At 42.7% G+C, this 11137-nt stretch overlaps 1 long non-coding RNA gene across 1 annotated transcript; it reads left to right on the forward strand.

The window, feature by feature from the left end:
- Positions 1-7074: 7074 nt before the first annotated feature.
- Positions 7075-8529, forward strand: LOC138522005 (uncharacterized). The gene is made up of 3 exons (XR_011283209.1): positions 7075-7207; positions 7819-7935; positions 8034-8529. It is a non-coding gene; the product is annotated as an uncharacterized lncRNA (long non-coding RNA).
- The last annotated feature ends 2608 nt before the right edge of the window (positions 8530-11137 follow it).

Below are 11137 nucleotides of genomic sequence, written 5' to 3' on the forward strand. Positions count from 1 at the left end.
ACATTGATTGCAGACATTTGTATTATTGCTCATCTATACATTAGAGGGGGAATGGGCAGTGGAGTTTTTGATGATCAAGTTGCTTACTATATGGGTGGATCATGCAGGCATCCGTCAGGGTCACTCATGTTGGGGCGGGCGTATGCTATGTGACATGCATTTCTGTTGTGGCCTGCGTGCAGTATGACTTATGCTATTTTCATATTTGTGTGGTGTGTGTCAGGTATGGCATTGCCATGCTGTGGGCATGTGCATGTGTCTGCGCTGCAGACAACAACTAGGCTGGGAATGTGTATGTATTGGGCCATGCCTTGCCTCTTTAGACAGACAAATTGGTGGACTGTCATCAGACTTTGCATTACAGTGTTTTCTTATGCAACACACCTCCCTCTGCCGATGACGTGGCCCACACTCCATATCGCCCACTCCTTCGATGGCCTCTAATCACAATCGTGCTGGCACAGATCTCCTCCCACCAATCAGCTTTATTGGTGAACTTGCTCCTCCACCAGTAGCCATGGCCTGGCTCCTGTTTGCGGACAGGATGTTCCTGACTCGCAGGCGCTGGTCATTCCATCTCTTACGGACGTCCTTTGTGGTGCGGGGGGTGTTGTCTTGTACTGGAGGGCGGAGCGACTCTGAACGGGCCCATGAGATTCAGAGCTCACCCTCCGGCGCCTTAAGTCGAGATAGCTGCACCTTGAGGAGGATGGGATGCAGGATTCTCTTACTCCAACACCACTCAATAAGGAAAGGTCAAAGGTTTGGCAAAGGGAAGTCCGTTTAATGACAAGTGTAAAAAACAGGGAAACAAATGGAAATCATCAGAGCTGCGATTGCCTGTCTCGCTTCAACTTCCAAATTCTTCATGCACCAGTAACTTTTATAGCAAATTCTCGTCATCATTGAAGTGTAAAACTCATAAGTTTGACATGCAATTCTATTGGTTGGAAAAGGTAACTTTAGTATAGGTACTATATTTGTATATGGCAGCAGAGTGTGGGGATTGGATAACTCTCATCGGGTGGGCGTCTATGCCCATCCCTCTACATCACTCGTGATAGACGTCACTAAAAGTACTACGTTTCATTGGTTCTACTAGCTATGGGACCCTAGATTATTTGGTCCATTGTGATTGGGTGGGTTACACCCCTAGGCATAAATCTTCACTTTAATTAGAAGCATGAAGAATGGTTGGCTAGGTGCGGGATGGCCCAAGATTCACCATGCCTCCCTTCCATCAATCACTACCCTCAGGCCCATGTGTCAATTAGTTGGCTGAGGATGGCCTCGAAACTGTAACTTCTTATCGGGGGAAAGTTATGGCATCCTCCGGTTTTGGGTGACATCAGACGTTGGTACCTCTTCGCGCTTGGCTGGTCACGTGTCAGTACACTGCGAAGCTGCTACAGTTTCCATCTATTTGCATATTTGATTCTTTGTTCGGCCTCGCCACCTGCCTGGGCCTCCTTATCTCGACCTTCACGGGGCAGGCTTCTATGCTCTTAGGTTTCAATTCTTCGGAGTTGCTGCTCTCCTCCCTTCCTTGGGTTGACCTTGAATTCCTAGCCATGAGCTGCTTCTTGCTAAGTTTCGATTCCGCTCTTTCGTCCGACTTTGTGCTGGTACATGAGTCCTGTCCTGTTAGGCCCCTACCATCCTGGGCTTAATTCTGCTTTCGTAAAATGGAGTCGCACTTGTATAATGTGCTTCTTGAGGTAGACATATAGTTGGCGTTTGCCGTTCTATCCTCCTACTAAGCATTGCAAGCAGTACCGTTTCCTTCGCTTCTTGCGTTCCAAGTATATTTACAAGCATTTGGCCAGTTAAACATTTCCATCCTGCTCTCAATGGTTACGTTTCTTTAAAGTTCAGCATTGTTTCTTCTTCTATGTCCATTACATCATGGTTCGCAACATTTCATCTTTGTTTTATCTCCTTTTTGGTTGTCATTTCTTTCATCTGACCGTCTGTCCGGGCCATTGTGTTGTCACCATTGACCTACAATAAGAGCCCTTTGGGTCTCTTCAGGGACAGTTTGTAAGTGGTCTTCATTTCGCGTTAGCTGCTGGTATGGTTTTATTAATGGGTACCTTGCAGTCCATGGTTGTCTGGTTATTGGCGCTACAATAGGTATACAAGTCCTTCTGATGGGTACTGGACAGAGCCCCACTGTGGCTCTCTGTTGGTTCATTTGCTCCTTATACGTCAGGTATCTTGGCGAGTATGCTTTTGGTATCTCGAAATGGGTGGCTGGAGTGCAGGCCATATTTGGGACCTCCTCTACACACTACCGTGCTGACCTTTGGGCGACTAGTTTCCAAATTTCCTTCTTCTTGAGGATTGCAACCCTCTGGAGGCCGTTTGCAAATACGACATCGGCATAGTCAGCCAGGGTCTCAGCCAACATGGTGAGCTCATTCTCATTAAAGCGCTCCTTCCGCTGGCGGGAGGCACCTTTTTTAACTGCTTTGGGCATTATATATTTGTTGGAGGTTGATCTATGTACGCAGCAATATGCTCCAGGTCCTGGGTACTGAGGTTGGCAATGGATTGTGTTTTTAAAGATGGCCGCCGTGTTCTTTCCCGTTCCTGTGCGATGACGCTACTTCCGGTTCCGCTTATTTATGGACACCGCTAATAGCGGTCACCGCTCTTAACCGTCACCGCTAATAGCGGTTCCCGCTAATGCCATATCCATTGATGCCAGTAGTGCTGTCAGCGCTTTCCGTGATGCCGCTAAGGTCCTTTTTTTGGACTTTAGTGGCATGCCGGTAATGTCGTTACCTGCATGACGCAAAGCTCGTGCCCGCAAACTCGTAATAGCCCTCTATTAGCGGGCTCTTTACTACACGGACAGTTACTTACCTCCAAACGCGTAATGAGGCCCAATATCCGCTAACTCACAGTCCCCTCACTAAAGTGTAGGGCTGAAGAATCGAGGCTGATTGACTGGGCGTAAACCTTCCCTCTTGGTGTCGCTGAAACATCACCAAAACGGCAGACTGATATTGGAGCACTAAGAATTATTTGCTGGGAGTCCTTTCTCTCAACTGCTGCTCCAACATCCTTTTCAAAGTCCATCCTTTTGTCACCACAACCAAGGAACAGGAGACCTGGTACACCACTGTTGCACAGTGAAAGAAACCAGCAGCGCCTTCTTCATCACTCCTCAGGTACTATGGAACTCATGGTAGTACTTACCTCAAGTCATTGTGTCACGCCTGCATTGTGTCACGCCTGTGCTACTGAAGTGCTGATTCTGGTGTTTGGGTGTTTGCCCATACTGTTTTCCCAGGCCTAACGATTGTGCACCTATGGGGAGCTTTTCCCAATGTCCCTGAAAAATGTTTTGACCCACAAAAGCATCTTACTTACTTGTAATTGAAGAATCCTCTGGAACTTTGTCTTTTCTGCTGCTCTGCCTTACCGTCTTTCCTTCTAGCCTGACTTTGAAGAACTCATACCTAGATAGGGATGGACTGCTAAATCCTTTAGGCCTCTGAAAAGTATGGCAAGTCTTTTTAAATATTGAAAAGCTATTGCTGATGTTAAATAACCTTTTTATTCCTTCAACAGAACACTTTCTGAGTTGCTATAAAAAGTGAGTTTACTTACCATTGAACTGTGTTCATGATCTGTATACCTCCCTACTTTTGGTTTACTCACCTGAAGTATTGCTTGTGTTTTCTATTTTGTTGATTAGTTGAAATAGTACTTACTCACTGGAATATCTTTACCTTGTGTATATAGAACAGTAGCAATAGAACCCGAGGAGGTGGGGCATTACGGGTGGTGTAATCACAGGGCTTATAAAACTGAAAAAATACAAACTTCATGAATTCAATACTGACAGGGAATATAACTGTATTAATATTTTAACACAAATTGCACTAAAATGATTTGCAGGTGCAATGCTGAATTTCTAAAAGCAGAGGGCAACAATGAAAAAACTACTTTCCACAAAATGAGTTAATGGTGAAAGTGTGAGAAAATAAATAGATGAAAGAGGAATTATAATGCGGGAAACCAGGGCTTCACAAGTAGAGGCCCCCAACAACAACAACCACAACCTTTTTTAGATCCCCGCCAGACTCCAGATATGTGAGACGAACCGAGGCAGCTACGCAGCAGCCGACCCCATTAGTGAATCTTTCCTCGTATCTTCCAAGTGTGGAAGAGGTCAAATTGATTAATAGAGGTTTTGGGTTTGTCCCCACTGTCAGCTATGATAAATTTCGAACACACGCAGAAATAGAACAGTTACTGCGCAAAATCCATTTTCGACAATTCTTCGCTGACCAAAAGTTTGATATGGAGAAAAATGAAAGTGGTTTCCATAATAAATCATCTTTTAATCCACCTACAAGCAGTTATACCCCCGAAGCGGTGGTGTTCGCTAAAAGAGTGTGGCACGATTTACATCAGTTAGAGAGTTAAGGGTTAAATAACCCGTTTCAGAATATCTCTAGGTTAGAAAGAACAGCCCTCAAAAGCCTTGCTACAAATACCGACATTATTCTGCGGAAAGCAGATAAGGGTGGGGCAATAGTTATGCTCAACCGACAAGATTATATCACTGAGTGCCAACGCCAACTGCAAGAAAGACATTTTTATCAACCGTTAGAGGTTGATCCGACGAAGATACTTGCAACCTTGATTAATCATAAGGTTGCAAAAGTCTGTGCTATAGGCTGGATCTGCCTGCAAGAAAGTGAATATCTGATGGTGAGGAACCCCACCATACCCAAATTTTACATCCTGCCCAAAATTCACAAAACCATGGTTAATCCACCTGGCCGCCCAATTGTGTCTGGTACTGGTGCTATACTTGAGCCTTTATCAAAATTTGCAGATAGGTATCTGAAACCTTACGTGCATACCATGTACTCCTTTGTGCAGGACACCACTGAAATCATTAACATAATCGAAGAAATGCAGTTTGACCAGACCACACAGTTACTCGTAAATTTAGACATAATATCATTGTATACCTGCATCCCACAACAGGAAAGTTTGCAGGTGTTGCAAGAAGTGCTCCTCACTAAATAACTGAAGGGAACACACCGAATAGTTTCATTTTGTGGTGTGCAGAAATGTCACTAAATGAGAACTACTTCATTTTTCGACAGACAACTGTTTCATCAAGTTCATGGCACAGCAATGGGCTCCTTAGTAGTCCCATTCGGCAGCTAATTTATTTGTCGAAAGCTTTGAACGTAAGGCCATCTATAATTCTACCAACCCATTCTTTGGTAAATTGGTGTTATGGCGTTGTTACAGTGACAACATTCTAATAGTGTGGGATGGAACTACTGAGGAGTTCGAAGACTTTATGTCTTGGACCAATGGTAAGAACCCGTCCTTGAAGTTCACCTCCACACAGAGTAATCTTGAGATCAATTTTTTAGATATTACAATCTGGGTTGATACTGACCGGAACATCTTACAAGTCAGACCATTCCACAAATTAACTGACCTTAACTCACTTCTAGAGTTTGGCAGCTGCCATCCCCGAAATACAAGGGAGAACCTGCCAGTTGGGCAATTTTTACGGTTAAAGCGAAATAGCTCAACGAAAGAAATTTTTCTTTGAGTGAAAAACTGACTGCTAGAAAATACCCAGCTAAGTTAGTACGCCGCGCGCTAAAAAGATCGAAAAACAATGATCGTGCGGGTTTGTTGGAATATAGCACCAGAGTTAAAGAGCAAGATAGTGTTTGTAAGCACATATACCCCTCAAACAAACCATGTCATTAATATTGTTAAGAAAAATTGGAGGATACTGACAGGAGGAGAGTGTCCACTCGATCCTCCGTTATGTGCATTCAAGAGAGGTCCCAATTTGAAAGATCTTATGACAAAAAATGACATTTCAAAAAAACCGATACAACAAATGAGCATTACAGAAACATGGGGTCTCCCAAAAATGTCAGGCCATGCACCGTGTGGCCAATGTGTCAATTGTTCTCAGACTAGCAGGACCACTCAAGTAGATATTGGGCTGGATAGACCTTGGGCTCAAGTGTCTTTCAGCAACGGCAACTCGAGTAATGTTGTGTATGCGATATGGTGTCAGTGTGGAAAGTTATACATTGGTGTGACCAAAAGGAAAATCAAGATTCGCATTTCTGAACATAGGAGCTGTATTAAAAATAAGGTCATTACAGCCCCCATGGTCAGTCATTTTATGATGATGAACCATGGTCCAAATGACTTTAAGTGGACAGTCTTACTTCATATCTCCTCGAGAAGTGAAATAGACATCTCAAAGAAATTACAGTCAAAGGGACAGTGGCTCATCTTTTTGTGTAACACAGCTGTCACCGGACACAATGAAATGGTGGATTGGAATAGCGTGCAATAGTATTTTAATTATTTTTGAATAGTGTAATTGTGACTAAACAATCCCATTTTATCAGGATACCCCCTATAACCTTTGGGTTACTGGACCGGTAAGTCCATTTTACCGGACGTGGGTAGAGACGTAAGGTCGACATCTCGTAGAAAATATCGGTTACAGCTCTAATTTATACTTTGAATATTCGTGGTGTTTTTAGTGCTCTTTTCAGCTGCTTGTGATACTAAATAACCTCGTTTGAATGTGAAATGTTTTGTAACACTTGCTCTCAGGGAATACATTTTTTTTTAAAAAACAGCCGACTGAAGTAATTTATGACAGCAGTGTTTCCAACACTTGTCATTGGTTCGTGTTACACCGTTCTCCCCCCGCCCGTTAAGGGAAGAATGTTAATTACAGGCATATGTGCTGTGCGCACTCCACCTTTAAAAGAAGATGGGAAAATGCCCCTCCCTGTACCAGGTAATTGAGGCAACACGCACGCGAACACGGAGGACACAACGCGAGACGTCAAGATAATTGAAATTAAGTGCAGAGGCTTTTTGACTGTGGAACGCTTACCATTTCAACTCGCTGTATGTGATTACATTCAGGAGTTGTAAGATTTATGGCATTAGTTTGTGTAAGGCTGACAGTTAGCAGATGCACGGTCCAGGCGTGTTGTTGTGGTATTTATGGAATGTAACGCTTCTCTGGTTTGTTCACAGCCATTCACTGCAGAACAGTGAAGCGGTTCCCAACAACAGTGGCAATCTGACGCCGTAGCAGAGGGGGTTATCCCCGCTACAAGAATTAGCAAACTCGGGTCAGCAACCTTCGCTTTTGAGTGAATTTATTACTCTACATGTAAGTGCTTTTCTCGCTGTAATTTTGTCAGGCATGGCTATCACGAGGAGTTGAACATTTGTGCACGTTTGGGAGAATGCTAACATAATGCCATTAGGATAATTTAAGTGCAAGAAAGAATTCCAAAAAGAACGCCAGATAGGCGCCATACAAACAAACTAAGTTGCTTAACCTTTGCCTTTAGAGTAAAATCGATGTTTCACGCGGAAGTGTTTCTCTCTTTATAATGGTTTTATTTACGCCCATGTTAATGTGTATAGCATTTTTTACACGGTCGAGTGGTTGTGAACACCATTTAAATAATATTCAAATAAGAGAAGGAAAGAATGTATTAAAAGAACGGGGTAAAATCTGCTCCACACTAATGAGTGGATGGGCAGCAATGGCCCAATGTGGGTCTAGTGTCCAGATGTATTCTGGGGAGGGCACGAGAATAGACTGAAGCCACCTATTAAGGTGGGAATTTTTAAAGTATCTTATAGGCTGTCATCAATAGTTCTACTAGAATAAGATAGGTGGTTCCTAAAATGACTCTTTTTTGATGAATTAAAAATAGTGCATGCACAATGATGCTTGATGAGCGACATTTAGAGTTGTCGTGTTTCTTTCAGTACTCTAGCAGGACAGTGACACTTGCATGCATGGTAGTCAACTACAACGGTGGATTGTTTGATTTTGGAAACAAGCCTACGTAACCGGGAACGGATTAAAATATTGAAGTTACCACGGTGAGTCAACCATGGGAGATTTGGCACTCGAATGGTATGACCATATGTAATTAAATAGCAGCGTTATTTATAGCTGTTTTTTATGCTGTCCCCCACAGGATCCCAGAGGAACATTTCCCCACAAAGTTTAAGAAGACCGAGAGAACCTGGTTGTCGAATTTCCCCTGAAGAAGTTCTATCACTTGTCTTACATCGTTATTAGAATGAAGCATGTCGGGCATTGTGGTTGCCCTATTAATAGGCAACTTTACATACAAATGAATTTAATTAATGAGAACCTTTCATTTAAAAGGATTCATCTAACTAGGGCACAAACTGGCTGGAGGGAGCAATTTAGAATTTGAGAGCTCTCTTTTTTTGTATTTTCGACAGTAGTCTATTTAACTTTGTATGGTATGTGAGTGAGGTTTAATATAGGTATGAGAGGTTTGTGAGTAACAAGCAAGTACGTTTGCACCCTGAGATTGCTTCGTAGTGTTACGAGTTTTAGAGGTTAGAATGTTTATATTAAATAGTTTTTTAGTAATATGAAATGATTATATGAATTGTTGAATACATTTTTAATAGATTTATTATCTTAATAAAGTCATGTGTTATAATGTACTACTTTTTGAGTGCCGTGGTGTGTTTTTAGCGAACAAGCACAGGCTTTTTCTTGTATAGTGTCCCTCGCACTTCCTATGGGGTCCAGCGTAAAGGCAACAGGATTCCTAAGTCTTGAAGTTTGCACAAGCCCATGTTAGGGGGGATGAATCTTGGGGCCATCTAATAATTTCCCCTCAATCTTTTGTTGTATGCAGGTAAGTGGGAACAGATTATCATTTAAATTAAAAAACTGAATGCAACAAGAAAAAACACTAGCGGCACAGTGGTATATGAAAAAAGGCAGAGCACTTACTGTGCAATGATCAGGTGTCACATAATGTGAGGGTAAACCACCTAACAGATCCAGCCAATGAGTAGAAGATTACGGCAGCATACAAAAAAAATATGAACTGCGGTTGTGGAAATATATAACAAAGAAGTGTTCATTTGGCATGGAAATACATAGAAAACACTAAAAGAGAGTATGTTTTATTAATAGGGTTACTGTGGAGGGTGATTAAATTGAACATGTCCATGAAATGTGAAAGAACAGTTAGCAAATTGAGGATTAGTGAAAACATTAGTAAAGGAAGTAGAAGAGGCAGTAGAAGAGGCAGTAGTGAGGAAAGTAGAATCGGAAGGATGGGTAAAGTTGAGTTGTGGATTCAAGGAAGCACACTCTGTAGGAGAAGGTGAACTGGCATGATGTAGGATGGATGCCCATTTATGACGTGCATTTGCAAGAGGCTTCCAAAAGCTATCAATAGAGGAGGCACTTCTATGACCAGTGACTGACATCATTTGGCGGGCTTCTCAACCGGCATTGGCTAAACGTTGGACAGATGTTGCCCGAATAGAATGATTAGTGTAAATTGTTGGTATGTTAGCGGGTTTCCACATTTTGGGCATGAAATTACCAAGAGTGTTCTTTCATATAGGACGGTTGGTGTACCAGATATTTCAGTTGTATGCTCTTTTGCTTTGCAAGAACGGGCCATGACTAATAAGCAGGGAACATCTGATGCTAGTTTAGAGATATAAAACAAAAGAGATTTCACCAGACAGTCAGGGTCATTTGGGGCTTCATACTTTCCCCCTCCCAGGTCACTTCGGTGATGTTCAAACAAAGGGTGAATATTTTTGGTGACTTCTTTGTGGGACACAGTGGCATACTGCATTCCATTTTCATCAGATCAAATCTGCAAGGCATGAGCAGGAAGCAGCCATTGACCTTCTCGTCCACGTCAAGCGAAGTGCAGTTGTATGTCGAACCACACTTTGAATTGCAATGTGGTAGGATTATTTGCATTGAAAATACCAAAACATTTGAGAAGGTACATATAATTGGGGGAGATATGAGCTTTATGCATGGATAGGTCTTTGCCTCCACGGTGGAGACATTTAATAACACTGATGAAGACATTTTTGACACGGATGAATTGTTCATTAAGCATAATGTTATTTTTCCGGGAGTATGGAGAGTTGTTCAAGTGACGGTTTATATCCGGAGCACAGAGAAATGAGAGTTTGTGGTTGATATGATGCGCCGGATACTGAACAGACTTTGGCATAACAATTTCGGAAATAGGTGGCAAGTGTTGCTACAGATGCATTTTCAAAACATGGTGAGTACCACTTTTAGTGGCAGATTGTGTTTTAATTTCTTGTTTACACAGTTCAGTTTGATCCAATTCACAAGCATTGACATTATCATGTCTGTGGTTTTTAAGCATGGAAGTCAGTTAATTGAAAGCAGGCAATTAAGGTGAACATGAAAGCAGGACTTCATTTTCCTCTGGGCTGTCTTCAAGCTACTCTTCTATAGTCATTTCACCAATGACTTTGATGTTATTTTTAGGTGACACTTCATTTTCAAATGACTGATTAAATGAAGTGCCTGCAGTTGTTGATTTAGTGTCCATTATAATCATTCTGTGATGAGCGATCGAGTGGACACTGCTTGTTACTCAGTGCAAGACTGCAGCATTTCCGGAGTTTAGAAACAGTTGTCGGAAATTATGTGTGCAGCGCCCATGAAAGGAAGATGCAGCGGCTTTGTTTATTGGTAAAGTTCTGGGACACACGTCAATTGATTTTGCCTGAAAAGAAATCAAAATGGAGGATGAGGGCTCGGAAAAAAGCAACTTGCATGGATAATGCAGCATTTATGTCATGCATGAGATGCAAAATGTAGTGGAGCAGGAACAACGTCTTACCCTTTCAGGTAAGGACCGGACGAGGGTCAATCATGTTGCAGCTACAGACATGATTGTCTCTCGCAAGGTACTAATAAGAGTTGGGACCCGTATACTGTGAGAAACCTGAAGGTGTCTCTCTCACTAGTCCCCGGGGATCTGTCGTCCAGGTGGCCAGGATATGGCCATCGCTATTGGATACAGTTCCTGGGGGTGGACCAGTGCATGGGACCCTCCCGCGCTGATTGCCAGGGCGGGGAGAAGCGGTTGCCATCGTGGTACCGTCCTTTACTCCAGAGGCATGAGACACCAACAGAGTTCAGCAGAGCCGGTGAGTCGGAAAGAGCTGATAATAGATCAGACTGTGTTCGGCTCAAGGTTGTGAAAAGCAACATTGTATGAAGAAAGAAGACTAAAGCACA

Source organism: Ambystoma mexicanum, chromosome 1q (genome assembly GCF_040938575.1).
Source record: "Ambystoma mexicanum isolate Mex_15411 chromosome 1q, UKY_AmexF1_1, whole genome shotgun sequence".
Classification (NCBI taxonomy): domain Eukaryota; kingdom Metazoa; phylum Chordata; class Amphibia; order Caudata; family Ambystomatidae; genus Ambystoma; species Ambystoma mexicanum.